Here is a 20,243-nt window from a genome sequence, read left to right on the forward strand (position 1 = left end):
ATCTGTTTGAATGATTTTGATCGATTTTGGCATTTAACTGACTATCTTTGATTGAGTCCCGTATGAATAGGATTACTTTAACGGTGGTCTATGATAAAAAATTTAAAACAAATTTTTTTTTTAATTGACTATTTTCCGTCTGTTGCAATTCGGGTTTGAACGATGTATAATATTTTGTTTTGCTTCTGATTTGGAGATATTATCTGCTTAATTTTATGGTTTCTTTGTGTATGTGGACTATGTATGTATGCATTTAGTTCATATGTGAGGATGTGGAGGATTGCAAGGCAAAAACTTGGAGCTGGAGGATTTCCTGTTCCGGTAGGTCTTTCAATCGTATGTTTTGATTTTGAAAAAGGAAGATTTTTTTGCATCTAATAGAGAGTATTTAATTTCAAATTTTAGAACAATCCTTGCAGAGGATACAGCAGCCTGCAGTATCTGCGTCGAGATGTTATTCATCTACTACCAAAGAGGTAGTTGTGGATTATGTTCATTGTGTTGTTCAATTTTTTCGTTTTTCTTTGATGCTTATTTGGTTGTTTAAATATGTTAGAATTAATTTTATTTCATGAGCTGATTTTTCCTATTTTGAAAATTAGGAAAACATCAATTAGGTTATTCAAAACTTAACTTCTCACTTTATTTTTTATTTTTTAAATTTATTTATTTATTTAGTTATTTATTTATTGTCAAATACCATGACCTGATTCTAACATATCCTTTTTTTGTAATGTTTATTGAGATGTTGGTAATGTTTATTTATTGAGATGTTGGTAATTTTTTTTTTTCCAGTTAAATTTTCAACCTTTGAACTTTCTTTGTTTTTTTAATTCTGTTGCATGTGTATTTTTTATTTTTATTTATTTATTTATTTTTGTTCTAATTCTCAACCTTAGAACTTTCTTTTGTTCAAATTTATTTATTTAGTTCCGATAGTACGAACTTTACTCTCTCGAATTGGATGTACTTACATTTGTTATATATTATTGTTGCGTGGTTTAGTTTATGGATTACCTACTGGATCTGTTTGAATGATTTTGATTGATTTTGGTGTTTAACTGACTATCTTTCATTGAGTCCCGTATGAATAGGATTGCTTTAATGGTGGTCTATGATAAAAAATTTAGAACAATTTTTTTTTTTTCATTGGCTATTTTCCGTCTGTTGCAATTCGGGTTTGAACTATGTATAATATTTTGTCTTGCCTCTGATTTGGAGATATTATCTGCTTAATTTTGTGGTTTCTTTGTGTATGTGGACTATGTATGTATGTATGTATTTAGTTCATTTGTGAGGATGTGGAGGACTGCAAGGCAAAAACTTGGAGCTGGAGGATTTCCTGTTCAGTAGGACTTTCAATCGTATGTTTTGATTTTGAAAAAGGAAGATTTTTATGCATCTAATAGATAGTATTTAATTTCAGATTTTAGAACAATCCTCGCAGAGGATACCGCAGCCTGCAGTATCCGTGTTGAGATGTTATTCATCTGCTACCAATGAGGTAGTTGTGGATTATGTTCATTGTGTTGTTGTTCAATTTTTTCGTTTTTCTTTAATGCTTATTTGGTTGTTTAGATATGTTAGAATTAATTTTATTTCATGAACTGATTTTTCCTATTTTGAAAATCATGAAAACATCAATCAGGTTATTGAAAACTTAACTTCTCGCTTTATTTTTTATTTTTTAAATTTATTTATTCATTTAGTAATTTATTTATTGTCAAATACCATGACCTGATTATAACATATCCCTTTTTGGTAATGTTTATTGAGATGTCTGTAATGTTTATTTATTGAGATGTTGGTAATGTTTTTTTTTTTTTCTCAACCTTAGAACTTTCTTTGTTTTTTTAATTCTGTTGTATGTGTATTTTTTATTTTTATTTATTTATTTATTTTTGTTCTAATTCTCAACCTTAGAACTTTCTTTTGTTCTAGTTTATTTATTTAATTCCGATCGTACGAACTTTACTCTCTCAAATTGGATGTACTTACATTTGTTATACATTATTGCTGCGTGGTTTACTTTATGGATTACCTACTGGATCTGTTTGAATGATTTTGATCGATTTTGGTGTTTAACTGACTATCTTTGATTGAGTCCTGTATGAATAGGATTACTTTAACGGTGGTTTATGATAAAAAAATTTAAAACAATTTTTTTTTAATTGACTATTTTCCGTCTGTTGCAATTCAAGTTTGAACTATGTATATTATTTTGTTTTGCCTCTGATTTGGAGATATTATCTGCTTAATTTTATGGTTTCTTTGTGTATGTGGACTATGTATGTATGTATTTAGTTCATTTGTGAGGATGTGGAGGATTGCAAGGCAAAAACTTGGAGCTAGAGGATTTCCTGTTCCGGTTGGTCTTTCAATTGTATGTTTTGATTTTGAAAAAGGAAGTTTTTTTGCATCTAATAGATAGTATTCAATTTCAGATTTTAGAACAATCCTGGCAGAGGATACAGCAGCCTGCAGTATCCGCGTTGAGATGTTATTCAACTGCTACCAAAGAGGTAGTTGTGGATTATGTTCATTGTGTTGTTGTTCACTTTTTTCGTTTTATTTAGTTATTTATTTATTGTCAAATACCATGACCTGCTTACAACATATCCCTTTTTGGTAATGTTTATTGAGACGTTGGTAATGTTTATTTATTGAGATGTTGGTAATGATTTTTTTTTTTTCCAGTTAAATTCTCAACCTTAGAACTTTCTTTGTTTTTTTAATTCTGTTGTATGTGTATTTTTTATTTTTATTTATTTATTTATTTTTGTTCTAATTCTCAACCTATGAACTTTCTTTTGTTCTAATTTATTTATTTAATTCCTATCGTGCGAAATTTACTCTCTTGAATTGGATGTACTTACATTTGTTATACATTATTGCTACGTGGTTTACTTTATGGATTACCTACTGGATCTGTTTGAATGATTTTTATCAATTTTGGTGTTTAACTGACTATCTTTGATTGAGTCTCGTATGAATAGGATTACTTTAACGGTGGTCTATGATAAAAAATTTAAAACAAATTTTTTTTTTTAATTGGCTATTTTCCGTTTGTTGCAATTCGGGTTTGAACTATGTATATTATTTTGTTTTGCCTCTGATTTGGAGATATTATTTGCTTAATTTTATGGTTTCTTTGTGTATGTGGACTATGTATGTATGTATTTAGTTCATTTGTGAGGATGTGGTGGATTGCAAGGCACAAACTTGGAGCTGGAGGATTTCCTGTTTCGGTAGGTCTTTCAATCGTATGTTTTGATTTTGAAAAAGGAAGATTTTTTTGCATCTAATAGATAGTATTTAATTTCAGATTTTAGAACAATCCTTGCAGAGGATACAGCAGCCAGCAGTATCCACGTTGAGATGTTATTCATCTGCTACCAAAGAGATAGTTGTGGATTTTGTTCATTGTGTTGTTCAATTTTTTTCATTTTTCTTTGATGTTTATTTGGTTGTTTAGATATGTTAGAATTAATTTTATTTCATGAGCTGATTTTTCCTATTTTGAAAATCATGAAAACATCAATTAGGTTATTCAAAACTTAACTTTTCACTTTATTTTTAATTTTTGAAATTTATTTATTTATTTATTTATTTATTGTCAAATACCATGACCTGATTCTAACATATCCCTTTTTGGTAATGCTTATTGAGATGTTGGTAATGTTTATTTATTGAGATGTTGGTAATGTTTTTTTTTTTCCAGTTAAATTCTCAATCTTAGAACTTTCTATGTTTTTTTTTAATTCTGTTGTATGTGTATTTTTTATTTTTATTTATTTATTTATTTTTGTTCTAATTCTCAACCTTAGAACTTTCTTTTGTTCTAATTTATTTATTTAATTCCGATAGTACAAACTTTACTCTCTCGAATTGGATATACTTACATTTGTTATATATTATTGCTGCGTGGTTTAGTTTATGGATTACCTACTGGATCAATTTGAATGATTTTGATCGATTTTGGTGTTTAACTGACTATCTTTCATTGAGTCCCGTATGAATAGGATTGCTTTAACGGTGGTCTATGATAAAAAATTTAAAACAAATTTTTTTTATTGACTATTTTTCGTCTGTTGCAATTCGGGTTTGAACTACGTATAATATTTTGTTTTGCCTCTGATTTGGAGATATTATCTGCTTAATTTTGTGGTATCTTTGTGTATGTGGACTATGTATGTATGTATTTAGTTCATTTGTGAGGATGTGGAGGATTGCAAGGCAAAAACTTGGAGCTGGAGGATTTCCTGTTCCAGTAGGTCTTTCAATCGTATGTTTTGATTTTGAAAAAGGAAGATTTTTTTGCATCTAATAGATAGTCCTTAATTTCAAATTTTAGAACAATCCTTGCAGAGGATACAGCAGCCTGCAGTATCCGTGTTGAGATGTTATTCATCTGCTACCAAAGAGGTAGTTGTGGATTATGTTCATTGTGTTGTTGTTCAATTTTTTTGTTTTTCTTTGATGCTTATTTGGTTGTTTAGATATGTTAGAATTAATTTTATTTCATGAACTGATTTTTCCTATTTTGAAAATCATGAAAACATCAATTAGGTTATTGAAAACTTAACTTCTCGCTTTATTTTTTATTTTTTAAATTTATTTATTTATTTATTTATTTATTGTCAAATGCCATGACTTGATTCTAACATATCCCTTTTTGGTAATGTTTATTGAGATGTTGGTAATGTTTATTTATTGAGATGTTGGTAATTTTTTTTTTTTCTAGTTAAATTCCCAACCTTAGAATTTTCTTTGTTTTTTGAATTCTGTTGTATGTGTATTTTTTATTTTTATTTCTTTATTTGTTTTTGTTCTAATTCTCAACCTTAGAGCTTTCTTTTGTTCTCATTTATTTATTTAATTCCGATCGTACGAACTTTACTCTCTCGAATTGGATGTACTTACATTTGTTATACATTATTGCTGTGTGGTTTACTTTATGGATTACCTATTGGATTTGTTTGAATGATTTTGATCGATTTTGGTGTTTAACTGACTATCTTTGATTGAGTCCCGTATAAATAGGATTACTTTAACGGTGGTCTATGATAAAAAATTTAAAACAATTTTTTTTTTCTTAATTAACTATTTTCCGCTTGTTGAAATTCGGGTTTGAACTATGTATAATATTTTCTTTTGCCTCTGATTTGGAGATATTATCTGCTTAATTTTATGGTTTCTTTGTGTATGTGGACTATGTATGTATGTATTTAGTTCATTTGTGAGGATGTGGAGGATTGCAAGGCAAAAACTTGGAGCTGGAAGATTTCCTGTTCCGGTAGGTCTTTCAATCGTATGTTTTGATTTTGAAAAAGGAAGAATTTTTTGCATCTAATAGATAGTATTTAATTTCAGATTTTAGAACAATCCTTGCAGAGGATACAGCAGCCTGCAGTATCTGCGTTGAGATGTTATTCATCTGCTACCAAAGAGGTAGTTGTGGATTATGTTCATTGTGTTGTTTAATTTTTTTGTTTTTCTTTGATTCTTATTTGGTTGTTTAGATATGTTAGAATTAATTTTATTTCATGAACTGATTTTTCCTCTTTTGAAAATCATGAAAACATCAATTAGGTTATTCAAAACTTAACTTCTCACTTTATTATTTTTTAAATTTATTTATTTATTTATTTATTGTCAAATACCATGACCTGATTCTAACATATCCCTTTTTGGTAATGTTGATTGAGATGTTGGTAATGTTTATTTATTGAGATGTTGGTAATTTTTTTTTTCCAGTTAAATTCTCAACCATAGAACTTTCTTTGTTTTTTTAATTCTGTTGTATGTGTATTTTTTATTTTTATTTATTTATTTATTTTTGTTCTAATTCTCAACCTTAGAACTTTCTTTTGTTCTAATTTATTTATTTAATTCCGATAGTACGAACTTTACTCTCTCGAGTTGGATGCACTTACATTTGTTATATATTATTGCTGCGTGGTTTAGTTTATGGATTACCTACTGGATCAATTTGAATGATTTTGATTGATTTTGGTGTTTAACTGACTATCTTTGATTGAGTCCCATATGAATAGGATTGCTTTAACGGTGGTCTATGATAAAAAATTTAAAACAATTTTTTTTTTTTTTTTTTTGACTATTTTCCGTCTGTTGCAATTCGGGTTTGAACTGTGTATAATATTTTGTTTTGCCTCTGATTTGGAGATATTATCTGCTTAATTTTATGGTTTCTTTGTGTATGTGGACTATGTATGTATGTATTTAGTTCATTTGTGAGGATGTGGAGGATTGCAAGGCAAAAACTTGGAGCTGGAGGATTTCCTGTTCCAGTAGGCCATTCAATCGTATGTTTTGATTTTGAAAAAGGAAGATTTTTTTGCATCTGATAGATAGTATTTAATTTCAGATTTTAGAACAATCCTTGCAGAGGATACAGCAACCCGCAGTATCCGCGTTGAGATGTTATTCATCTACTACCAAAGAGGTAGTTGTGGATTATGTTCATTGTGTTGTTGTTCAATTTTTTTGTTTTTCTTTGATGCTTATTTGGTTGTTTAGATATGTTAGAATTCATTTTATTTCTTGAACTGATTTTTCCTATTTTGAAAATCATGAAAACATCAATTAGGTTATCGAAAACTTAACTTTTCGCTTTATTTTTTATTTTTAAAATTTATTTATTTATTTAGTTATTTATTTATTATCAAATACCACGACCTGATTCTAACATATCCCTTTTTGGTAATGTTTAGTGAGATGTTGGTAATGTTTATTTATTAAGATGTTGGTAATTTTTTTTTTTTTTTCCAGTTAAATTCTCAACCTTAGAACTTTCTTTGTTTTTTTAATTCTGTTGTATATGTGTTTTTTATTTTTATTTATTTATTTATTTTTGTTCTAATTCTCAACCTTAGAACTTTCTTTTGTTCTAATTTATTTATTTAATTCCGATCTGAAAAATCTAGAAATCCTCTAGATATTGATTTGTGATTATGTAACAATTTTAAGCAGTATATAACAATCCCAATCAAACAATCAAGACAAATCAACACAACGATTTTAACGTGGAAAAACCACAATTGGACACCTCCAACTGTGATTAAAAAACCACGGGCAACAGCCATAAAACAATCCACTAAGAAGATTTAAAGGAATTACACAGGTATACTCTCAATTATCTAGCGAATCCACGCCTAATTGAACCAACCTTTATGTGCATCTTCCAACCCCGTCTTCACCTCGAAATTGTCTTTACGATGAGCCATTCCAGAATCCATCGAAGAACAACTTTCTCTCTCTCTCTTGTGTATAACAAACAAAACCTTTGATGTATGCTCTTTAAACCATGAGTTGAATACTCAATAAAACATCAAAGAAAACTAACAAAATATCCCCAGATATAAACCTTAAGAACCAAAAAGAAGATCTGGAGGAATTCAATAGTTTTGGGAGAAAACCAACTATTTATAGAAAATCCAAAAGTAATCCTAGTTTTGGAAGAAATCTAATTATTTATAGAAATCCAAAAGTAATCCTAGTTTTGGAAGAAAATCAACTTCTTAAATAAATCTTTGTCAAACAGGGTTGCCAATAATAAAACCTAACAATCTCCCCCTTTGGCAATGCCGTGACAAAACACTTCTAACAAATAAAATCCTAAACACCCCAACCCATTACAGCCAACAAAAACCAACTTCTTTCTCAAAGTCATGATCTGCAAAACAACTATTAGTCCCACAATCTCCAAAACAACTATTAGTCCCACAAAAGTATAAGAAAAAACAATAAACATAGGACAAGATTATCTTGAAACATGAGATGGAAAACATGAATAGATGAAAACTAAGACTCATGAAAAACAACTCTTAAACAACAAAAGCAAGATCATAAACCAACAACAAAAGTAAGATCATAAACTAACAACAAAAGCAAGATCATAAACCAACCCAAGTCAAGATGAACCAAACTCCCCCTCACTAAAAGCAACCACAAACACTGAAAACAATGAACAAGAAGAAAACAACAAAAATAATATGGTGGAGCAATCTAGAAATTTCAGATTAGTACCTTAAAACACACAAGACTATCCAAGAAGCACCATTACAAGAAAACACAATGTGCGCAGTCTGTAGAAGATTCCTCATGAAAGAAAGTGATACATTATGTGAAAAGCATAGATCCCATGATAAAAAGTGTGTGTGTGACTCTTGGAGTTCGACAAACACTAGATTCAATCCTAGTAGTGATATGAAAGCTGAACCTCCGACAAGAGAATCTAAGCACGACAAAGGAAAGTCAAACCACTGGGAATCAAGGGGTATTTGGTGAGTAAAGGCGAAGGTTCCCCCTCAATCAATGAATCTTTTTTTCTTTTTCTTTCTTTTGCACATTTTTTTTTCTTTTGCATATTTTTTTCTTTTTCTTTATCTTTTTTTTTTCTTTTGCACAATCATTAGCGGCTGACACACTCAAGAGTATGGAAACCGAACTAGAGAAGCATGGATATAATAAGGATGGCCTGGTTGGTAACTCTGAGGTAGCCTTTTCCTCATGGCTGGACTACAAAGAATCTAGGGGAAAGCCATGGAGATGCAAAAAGATGGTAGGTGGTTAAGAGACTCAACATCACCCATGATATGCTAGTATAGGTCAAATCCTCTAGAAACGCAAAAGATCAATGACAGAAGTCCATAGAGAAAAAATAATCACTAAGGCGAAAGACTCCAAAATTTGCTAATCCAAGAGTGTGTACAGAATGAGACATACTAATAAAAAAATACACACTCCAAAATGAGTAATGACCACAGAAAGCATACATATATTAACATGTAATGGATATTCTCATCAATTCCAATATGCACCAAGGACCACTCAAAACTTTCAAGCTTGCAAAACCATACTACGAAAATCTTTTTGGGATTTTTTTTTCCTTTTTTTTAAAAAAAAAAGCAAGACAAAAAAAAAAAACATGCACACATTTTTTTTTTCATAAAAAAAAAACACAGAAATCCAAAAACTAAAACAAATAAACAAATTAACACAAGTCAAGTTTTCTCACCCAAACTACTTTAGTATGAACAAAGTTGTAAGCATTGCGGCTCTTGGGTGGTGTTTTGACGTTGTGGTTCCCTTTGCTTTCAATGAGAACCCGTCTTGACATGGTTTCTAACTTCTTATTCCTAGGTCTAGGAAAACACAGCCTCTGTTCATGTTTGGTCTCAAGTAAATCAAAATAGCAAAGTTTATTATGACCCTTAACCTCCTTATGACCAATGAAGTGTCTCCTACCCCATGAGATGTTAGAATTTCTTCCATCTCTATGAGACACTCTCCCATGCAACTTATAACAATAAGGGCGAATATGACCATGCATACCACAATGATGACAAATAAAATCAAGGTGTACAAGATGTACCTTCTTTTCTTTTTCCTTACCAACTCTAGCAAGTTTGAGAAGTCCATCCTTATGTTGAATTTTTTGTTCTGCTTTTCCTTGAGTTCTTGTATCATGAGATGTGGATGCATTCTGTTTTTGCTTTTTCTTACCACCAAAGCCAATGCCACTCTTGTTAGAACAAATTTGTTGAGACCCAATGATATTGTCCAAAGTCTTTGATCCTCTGTTCCAAAGACCAATGGTAGCCATAACACACTTGAGCTCTTCCTCTTTCTTGATCATTAGTTCTTCCAAAGCAACTTGTGACATCTCGAGAGTTTCAATTTTTTCTTCATATGTTGCATAGATTTGTTGTAGCTCATTCCTCTCTGTCTCACAAGTCAAGAGTTTTGCACAAAGAGCTTGTTGATCATTAGCTATCTTGATGGCATCAATCCTAGCCTCGGAAATCTCCTCCTTAAGTTTGACATTCTCACTTTCACATGCTTTGAGTTTCTTTGTGAGTTTGTCATTTAATTTGAATAAGTTAAGAGACTCCTTATACAACTTTTCATAAGCTTGCTCAAGCTTTTCATCATCACTCTCCGAGGATTCGTCAAGTAGGGGTGGTCGAACCATAGAATTTCCCTCACGAATTGAATCCATTATCACAAATCAAACAAGATCTCGTTCTAAAAGAATTTTTTTAAAAAAAATAGAACGACCTGCTCTGATACCAATTGAAAAATCTAGAAATCCTCTAGATATTAATTTGTGATTATGTAACAATTTTAAGCAGTATATAACAATCCCAATCAAACAATCAAGACAAATCAACACAATGATTTTAACGTGGAAAAACCACAATTGGACACCTCCAACTGTGATTAAAAAACCACGAGCAACAGCCACAAAACAATCCACTAAGAAGATTTAAAGGAATTACACAGGTATACTCTCAATTACCTAGCGAATCCACGCCTAATTGAACCAACCTTTATGTGCCTCTTCCAACCCCGTCTTCACCTCGGAATTGTCTTTACGATGAGCCATTCCAAAATCCACCGAAGTTTCAGGCTCGAATTCTTCAGAATCCATCGAAGAACAACTTTCTCTCTCTCTCTCTCTCTCTCTCTCTTGTGTATAACAAACAAAACCTTTGATGTACGCTCTTTAAACCATGAGTTGAATACTCAATAAAACATCAAAGAAAACTAACAAAATATTCCCAGATATAAACCTTAAGAACCAAAAAGAAGATTTGGAGGAATTCAATAGTTTTGAGAGAAAACCAACTATTTATAGAAAATCCAAAAGTAATCCTAGTTTTGGAAGAAATCCAATTATTTATAGAAATCCAAAAGTAATCCTAGTTTTGGAAGAAAATCAACTTCTTAAAGAAATCCTTGTCAAACGGGATTGCTAATAACAAAACCTAACACGATCGTACGAACTTTACTCTCTCGAATTGGATGTACTTACATTTGTTATACATTATTGCTGCGTGGTTTACTTTATGGATTACCTACTAGATCTGTTTGAATGATTTTGATCGATTTTGGTGTTTAACTGACTATCTTTGATTGAGTCCCGTATGAATAGGATTACTTTAACGGTGGTCTATGATAAAAAATTTAAAACAAATTTTTTTTTAATTGACTATTTTCCATCTATTGCAATTCGGGTTTGAACTATGTATAATATTTTGTTTTGCCTCTGATTTGGAGATATTATCTGCTTAATTTTATGGTTTCTTTTTGTATGTGGACTATGTATGTATGTATTTAGTTTATTTGTGAGGATGTGGAGGATTGCAAGGCAAAAACTTGGAGCTGGAGGACTTCCTGTTCTGGTAGGTCTTTCAATCGTATGTTTTGATTTTGAAAAAGGAAGATTTTTTTGCATCTAATAGATAGTATTTAATTTCAGATTTTAGAACAATCCTTGCAGAGGATACAGCAGCCTGCAGTATCCGCGTGGAGATGTTATTCATCTGCTACCAAAGAGGTAGTTGTGGATTATGTTCATTGTGTTGTTCAATTTTGTCGTTTTTCTTTGATGTTTATTTGGTTGTTTAGATATGTTAGAATTAATTTTATTTCATGAGCTAATTTTTCCTATTTTGAAAATCATGAAAACATCAATCAGGTCATTGAAAACTTAACTTCTCACTTTATTTTTTATTTTTAAAATTTATTTATTTATTTAGTTATTTGTTTATTGTCAAATACCATGACTTGATTGTTGGCTTTTTGGCTTTTGAAGGGTATTATTGTAATTGCGAGCGTGCCAGCAAGGATCAATTAGTCCTTACAGAAAATTAATTGCCAACCAATTATCAGACGATTGCATTTTAGTTCTTTCAGCCTCAATGAAGAGGACTTTTACTGGTGGCTTGATTTAGGAGAATTAAGCAAAATAACGATTAAATGAAGAACAGTTGAAGTATTTCATTGACATGAAAAAACTTACAATGATTCAAACTCAGCCTCATAGAGGTTTACAACAACAATCTATTTGAAACTACTCCTATGAATGAAGTGCAATGTAGGAATTTAAAGTACAGAAAATGTAAGACTGGAAATGTAAAACTGAAATAAGTATAGTAAGACTGGTTTTTTGGATCTGAGTCTGGGGCCTTTTTCTGGGGCCTTATCAGCTATTTATACTGCTCAAGGATGACCATCGAACTGCATTTCTAACCGTCAACTGCTCCTCCATAATTGCTGATCATGTTGCCTTAAGATTAGCTCCATTACGCCATTACTTGCAGTTAGGCTTCCCTCCTCAATTTGAATTTGAAATGTGAGTAACTGTTGAAGCCACATCACCTTGCATCTCTTTGTTGATCCACTGCTACTCAGATCTCGTAATAACCAATACTAATTGTCACGTGTACGATCAGGATCAAAGACTTGGATAGTCTTCCCATATTACCCTTATTTTGCCATGCGTCGAATTATAATTGGCTTGTACAAAATATGTAGCCAACATTACTCCCCGCACTAATATACCCAATACTTGGTGATATTAGTGGATCAAGGTCTCTTTCCCACGTCTTAGAGCGTGCATGGGTTTTGCATTCTCCCAGAAATGCAACTGTCATTCATCATCTGCATTAAACTCTCCTTCAATCTTTTGAACACCCCCACCACCGTAGTATTCAAACAGACTGATACATTTTTATGACCGAATCAATTTTTCCCTCCATTGATCGAGCACACGAAAAGTCATATGATGATGCTGTTCTTCCTCGAAAGAACCTCCATGCATTAATTAGCAACTTTTACCCACCTTTCTATATTCGGGTCATGGATGCCTTTGCAAATTATCAATCCTTGGACATCGAACATATTGCCCTTAATCCTTCAATTCAGAAACTCATAAATATGGACATGGGAAGTTCTTCTTCTGACTCACCCTTGGACTATAAACAAACTGCTCTTAATTCTTTGATTCAGAAATTTGCAAATATGGACATGGGAAGTTCTTCTTCACAACCCTTTGCATGGGACAAGGCTGCGACTTCTTCCTCTTCTGGGGCTTCTGACTGGACAAGCTGGTCAAAACCTGAGGCTTGTGATTTGAGGGAATGAATCAACCATCACTTTGTCGAATTTACTGACCCTTTAGAGTTCCCTTCTTATGAGCGAAGCTCGGTGGTCTATCCTTACGTGCCCATTGACCATCAACGCAGTTTGGAGGAGAATCTACTTGTGGCATGGTATACATCCTCCATACCTGCAAAGATAGTGCACGCTGCCCGACGCCTAGAAGAGGCACAAGGGTACAATCCATCATTCTTAGCCCAGAAGACGAAGATCTGTTCTTCTGACTGGCTCGATTATATTAATGCCCTTGTTCCTTCTACCCTTGTTCCATCTCCTGAAATAGAAGCATCCACACCTTCCCCTCCGCCAAATCCTTGCTGGACAGAGAGATTGAGGCTTGCCCTCTCCGCAGATAAGATCTTTCCACCTTACAAGCCTCTACCTTCCCCTACTCCAGCTGAGCGGAAGCAAGCTCAACTTCTGCTCATGGCTTTCTCTCACTTGCCCTTCAATGTTCTTGAGGACGAAGTCCCTCTCAAGAACCTTCGATGGGCTTGTGATATTCTGACTCGGGGTCATGTCCTCAATCCCCTCGCCCAAGCAAAGCTTCACATGTTTTTTGACCAACTTCCATTGCTTCTCCGCTGGCATCGGACCTCCATGGCTACCACACAATCTTTAGACCAACTCTCGTCCCTTCGAGTTCATGCCCAGTACGAAACAGAGAACCTCATTGAAGAATTTAATGATTTCAAGAATAAAGATTCTGCATACTGGGATGACTTGGATATAGACGAATTGGAACAAGGATTGAGAGAAACAACATTCGAAATAAAGGCTGAAGAGCTCTTTTACGAAGTAAGAGCACATCAACTCATGCAGCCAATGTTAGAAGAAATAGAGGATAGAATAAAGAAAGAACAAAAATTCATTGATCATAGTTGGACTAAATTTCATGATCTTGTTATTTATTTCATTCCCTATTTTTATGAGCTTGAGTTTGTACCCAAATAGGGCCATTCGATGTAATTGCTCTTGTTTTAATACCATCAAGACTTTTTCTTTGTTTGGTGTGGTTTGATCTTGTCCCCATTTGTCTTTAAAGCAAATTCAGAGCTTCGAATTGAACAAGCTTATCCTTCGAATTTGGACTCGATCGTTTTAAATGAAACACTAAAAGAACCAACAATGAACCTGTCCAATTTATGGAATATAGTTAACAATTTTTGTTGATTTTCATTTAAAATTGGTGCTTCGAATTTAACAATCTTACCCCTTAAAGCTTGTTTTGATCATAACCAACATATGGCCATGGTTAGTATGATCAACCATTTTAAATTGACCTTTGTTGCTTCGAAGAACAGTCCATGCTATTTTTAGTCTAGAAAGAGAATCTTTCTTAAATATACATATAAACCAATTAATGCTTTTGATGTTTCGAACAGCAATTCCCATCCTTAAGGGATCTCAAGTTTTGCTTCGAAGGACATTACTTTCATTGAGAAACCTAAAACATGTCTTTAATCCCTTCAAAGTAATCGAATACTTGAGCATTCTTACATCTATAACTATGAAATATACTTCGAAGCTGGTTTCTTAGTTTTGAAGCCGTTTATTATTTGACTTTTGGTGCCAAAATTTGGTTTCGAAGCTAAATACTATACTTCGAAGCTGGCTTCAACGTCTGGGATGTGTTTTGCCCTCCAAAAGTATCCATACTGAAGGAAACTCTTCGTGTTTGTACTTTTAGTACTTAATGAATCACGCGATATATCTTCCAAACATAAAAGCTTTTAAAACCCTTTTATTTCGTGCTCTGAAATCACTTGCTCGCTCAATATAGAAACCCTTTATCTCTATCGATCTTCCACATCTCTCTACTCCCTTTCCCAGCTTCGTCTTTTGAGGAAGCCCTCGATCAATGGCTTCTTCTTCATTCAAAGTACCAGTCGTAGAACATGCGAGCCCGCCTGTAGTCCTGAAAAGGATCATTGATGCAGAATGTGAAAAGTACAAGGCTGGGAAGAAAAGTACCATCGACGGACGCATCTTCATCCCTCGTCGTCATGAGCAACAAGACTATGTGCTTGGGCCTATATTTAAGGAGATTCTTGCTGAGCGTCCAGCTCTATATCCTCGTCTAGAAGACCATTGTCTCCTTTACGAGGGTGGCCTTGACTGGAGGAACTATAGGACGAATCGCCCCCACCGATGTTGGCCCACAGTGAGACCGGAATGGCAAGAATGGTATGATCGGGTTGTCCCTAGTAGGACTCTGGACCTTCAAGAACTTTACCTTCTCGATGCCCTCCGATTATCCAGGTCAACTATCTCAGAGAACCCCTTCTTAATTCCTGCTGCCCTGTGCTTTTGGAATCCTGTTTTTAATTTCTTCCAATTCAGATGTGGAATGATGGCCCCTACTGTTCTTGACATTTGCCATCTATTAGGATTATCTCCCATTAGAACCCCCATTGGACTAGATTATCCTGACCTGGAAGTCCTTTTTTTCCTCTCCTCTCTTAACTCATCCTATAGTGACTTTGTCAAGGTTGAGAATAGAAGAGAGGGTCCTGTGACTGATAGCGAATTCTTTTCTTTCTTACTATATTGGCTTTGCAAATTCCTTTTTTGCACCTCCCCTCAAAGAATCATGCCTGAATTTGCCCCTCTTGCCAAAGCCCTTGTTTTACAAAAGAGGGTGGCTTTAGCTCCATACGTTCTGGGTCACGTATATAGAGTCTGTTCTCTTTTTTGTGAGAAACCCTTAGATGCCAATTATGGGGGGCCATTTTGGATTCTTCAGCTTTGGCTTTTTGCTTATTTCACTGAGTTACAATCCAAATGCTTTAAATTTTTTGAGCCAAACCCCCCTACTCATGGCATGAGGCTAGCCAATGCTTCCCTTTATCCTTCGACTTTTGCTTTTTACTTCTCTTTCTTCCACCGACTTCCAGTTTCTCCTCCTTCCTACTGCTTTCGTCCCTCGAACCCATGACCATTGGCCCATCTTGGTTGAAGAATTTCCTGAGTGATAGGCTCTGTGCTTCACCTGCTCACAAAGACATATGGGCCTCTATTTTAATCCCTAAAGAATTATTCATTGGGACCATGAACCCCAGAGCTTACAAATGCATTGCTGAGCCCTATTGTCCTGCTCAATTTGCTAGACAATTTGGCTTCTCACAAGGGATCCCAATACCTCTCTGCAGTAACACCAATCTAAGTCTTACCACCAGGGATTTGAAAGTTTGTCGGTCCAAACTAGAAGAGGCAACTTCTAAGTTTATACAGGACTTGATCGATTTTGAGTATACCTATTTCCTTCCTCAAGGTAACATGTTGAAGAGGTACCACAACTGGTGGGTGTCCAATAAGAAGTATATCTGGCCATTTCTCCTCAAGACTTACTGATGGTATTGGATGTGCCCAAGCCCAAAGGAGTTGGAGTTGCTATTCATTCCACTGTCCTTACCACTTCAGTTCCTGTGCCTGCTACCACACAGTCTGCTCCTGCTGCCTCCACTCCTCCTAGAGTTACTCGGGCCATCTCGAAGAAAGGTATATATCCTTGTCCCTTCTCCTTTTGCCTTCTTTATAATGTTTTTAGCCTTATCTTTAGTTCTTCTTTTGTGAAGGTGGTGCGGGTGCCTCACAGGGAGATTCTCCTCAAAAGACCCAAGCTCTAAATCTTCTCAAAAGCAAACGGCAACAAAAGAAAATGAGACTTTTACTTAAGCCTGAAAAGGAAGTACCTGAGGTTCAAGCAAAAGAATAAGAGGAAGAAGCAACTCAAGAGCAAGAGTCACCCTTGAAAAGAAGGAAAAGAGTGACCATCCCTTTTTTTGGCTTGGTTCAAGATCCCACTCATGAGACAACTGTCAGAGTAATGGAAAAGGAACTCACTTCTGAAGAATCTGAATCCCGAATTGGAGAGAAGGAAATTAAGAAGGAACAGGAAGTACCAGTACAAAGGAAAAAGAGAAGAAAGACGACTGTCTCTCCTTCTGATTTGGTCGAAGACTCTATTCATAAAGCAGCTGCTAAGGCAGTAGAACGAGAGCATTCTAAGGCCATAATTGTTTTTGAAAGAGCTGAGAAGAGACAGCAGCAGCAATTCTTAAGAGATGAAGCAGCTGCTGCTGATGCAATCCAAAGGAAAACTGTAAGAAGGCAACATATTGCTGAGCACTATTCCCTTCGAAGCTCTCCTATTGCTGCTATCACTTCTAAAACAAGTAATTTCTTTCATGCTTCTACTGTTTCTCTCTTATCAATTTTTTTGGTATTGAAACCTGACATTACTTTACATCTCTTCTTGTGCAGCAATAACTATTGAGCCTATTCTTCCAATAAGGACTCCCTCAGTTTCAGTTGAAGTTGATCAGATGCAAAATGTGAGGACTATTCAGATAATACTCCCACTTCCTAGGCCTACATTCAACGTACCCTCCTTTAGGCCAAGCATTCCTGCATCTCTTTCCTTTGGATTAAATCCGTATCTTCCTTACTTATCTTTGGATTTACCTCAATTCAGTTCTCTTTCGAGCCTTGCTCTTCCCCTTCCTCCTAAGGAAATTCCAACTGCTGCTGCTCCATCTCTGATGGTAGCTGATTCCCCTACAGAGGATGCTGGCAACTCTCCAACCCATGGTTTATTGCCTTTACCTACTTCCAGCCCTTCTTCCCTTGACCTATTGGTGGCTAGGACCATAGAGACTACTAAAGATGTTCCACTCATTTCTCCTATCCCTATGCAGTCTTCTGTGCCTTCCACCACTGCTATTTCTACACCCCTTATGTCTTCGGATGAGGTAGATATCTTCGAAGCAAGACTAGCCAGTCTCTTTGACATGTCCTCTACCTCTCCAATAGCTAATTATGAGGCCGAGCCATTAGTTCTGGTTGATTCCTTGTTAGCAATTCTTGAGAGTTCCTCTTCCTCCGGTAGTAAGCCTTATGCACCCCTGATGGACTTAGACAGCTGTCTGGAGTTATTGATATCCTTTTCAAGGATTCATTTCGAGGCTTTACAAAGGCCTATAATAAGAAATGGCTTCCTTCAGTGCTGGAAAGTTGTTGAGCAATCCAGTATAACTGTCTCAAGTCATCTATCTCAGGCAGCAGCTACTATTGACTTTTACATCAACATTTGTCATGCTGCCAAAGTTGCAGAGGAGAACTTAGTGAGAGACCAGAGCTTTGTTTCCACAGTACATGCTGAAGTCTCCGGGCTAAAGGAACAGCATTCCTCTGTCTCCCATTATCGAACCCAACTACTGGAGAGGAAAGCTCAACTTGAAGAGGAGCTATCTGCAGTGAACCAGGCCTTAATTCGCACTGACACTAAACTGCAGATCACCAACCAAAGACTGGCCGATCAAAAGCAAGAAATGACCATAGATATCCAGTTGTTTTCTTCATTTAAGAATAGGAAGTCTGTTGTAAAAGAACAATTAAGGCATTGTAATGATTTCTGGGCCAATTTATGACAAAATGTATTTAACTCTTTATGAAAAAACAAATTCTGATTTATCATTTGAGTACTTTTGTGTTCTTTTGCTTGACATTTATTCTATTCCTTGTGTTTCCCAAATAGTTGGAAAATAAGGCTTCAAATATCTGCCATTAATCTTTTTAGGATGTATGTATCCATTCAAATTTCTTAAATGGTCTGCTCCGAAAGGCAGGACTCTATAAATTTGATATGGTCCTTGCCAATTAGGTGACCATTTACCAAACTTATGGCTTTTAATTCCTATTGGGAGTATTGTCTTCCATACCAAATCACCTTCATCGAAGCCAATGTGTTTGACTTTCTTATTATAATTTTTGGCTGCTTTCTTTTTTTGAAAGATAATGCTATTTAATGCCAAAATTCTGGTTTCATCTATTTCTTCTAATTCCAAGCACATACTCTGATGGTATTGCTTAGGATCTAGCTGGTCTTGGCATCTTACCCTCAAAGACTTAACATTAATTTCCACAGGCAACACAGCATCATGCCCATACACCAAGGCATAAGGAGTAACTCCTGTGCTTGACCTTGGAAAAATTCTATAAGCCCACAATACATCCAACAATAAGTTATGTCAATCCCTAGGATTGTCTTCCACAACCTTTTATATTCCTTTCTTCATTGACTTATTGGATGATTCAGCCTGACCGTTGGCTTGTGCATAATAGGGGTGGAATTAACAAGGCTAATTCCAAGGGCTTATCACCCTTTGGTGGCATTAGCACTGGAGGGTTGGCCAAGTAGGCTTTGATTTCTTCGAAAGCAATTTGATGCTCTGCTGTCCACACAAATTCCTCTTCATCTCTTAACCTTAATAAGGAAGAAAATACTTTAGTTTTCCCTGCAGTGTTAGAAATGAATTTTCGAAGAAAATTAACCTGTCCAAGGAACTTTTGTAATTCATTCTTACTTGATGGGGGTCTGGCTTCAATGATGGCTTTGGCTTTATTCTGATCAATCTGTATTCCTTTCTTGTGTACTACATATCCCAAGAAATTTCCAGATGATACGCCAAAAGCACACTTAAGAGGATTGAGTTTCAACTTGAACTTTCTCATTCTTTCGAAAGCTGCTTCTAAGAGAAATAAATTCTCCTCCATGGATTGGGATTTAACTACAATATCATCAATATAACACTCTAAATACCCTCCAATGAGGTCGTGAAAGATAGTGTTCATAGCCCTCTGATATGTAGCCCCAGCATTCTTCAGACCAAATGGCATTTTAACCCATTCGAAGGTGCCAATATTCCCAGGACATCTGAATGTTGTTTTGTGAACATCCTTCTCTGCAATGCAGATTTGGTTATAACCAGAGTGCCCATCTATCATTGATAAAATTTGATGCCCTGCTGAACTATCTACCAGCAAATCTACTATAGGCATAGGATACTCATCTTTTGGAGTTGCTAGATTTAAGTTTCTAAAATCAATGCATACCCTCATTTTACCATTCTTCTTAACTACAGGCACAATATTAGATAGCCATTCAACATACCTGGCTGTCCTAATAAAGCCTGCCTTGAGTAGTCTAAGAATTTCTTCCTTAACTTTCTGAATCACTTCTGGACCCATTCTTCTTGATTTTTGCTTGTATGGTTTGAAATTAGGCTTTCATAGGGAGCCTATACTCCACTAATGACCTATCCAATCCTGGTAGTTCATTATAAGACCATGCAAAACAATCTTTATATCTCCTCAAAATAACCAACAGCTGGTTCCTGTCAAGAGCATTCAACCAAGCACTTATATAAATGGGTTGTTGTACAGAACATTCCCCTAGATTTATTTCTTCTAAGGGGTCTTGTACCTGAGAT

Source organism: Camellia sinensis, chromosome 9 (assembly GCF_055761805.1).
Source record: "Camellia sinensis isolate YWXY chromosome 9, ASM5576180v1, whole genome shotgun sequence".
In the NCBI taxonomy this organism is placed as follows: Eukaryota; Viridiplantae; Streptophyta; class Magnoliopsida; order Ericales; family Theaceae; genus Camellia; species Camellia sinensis.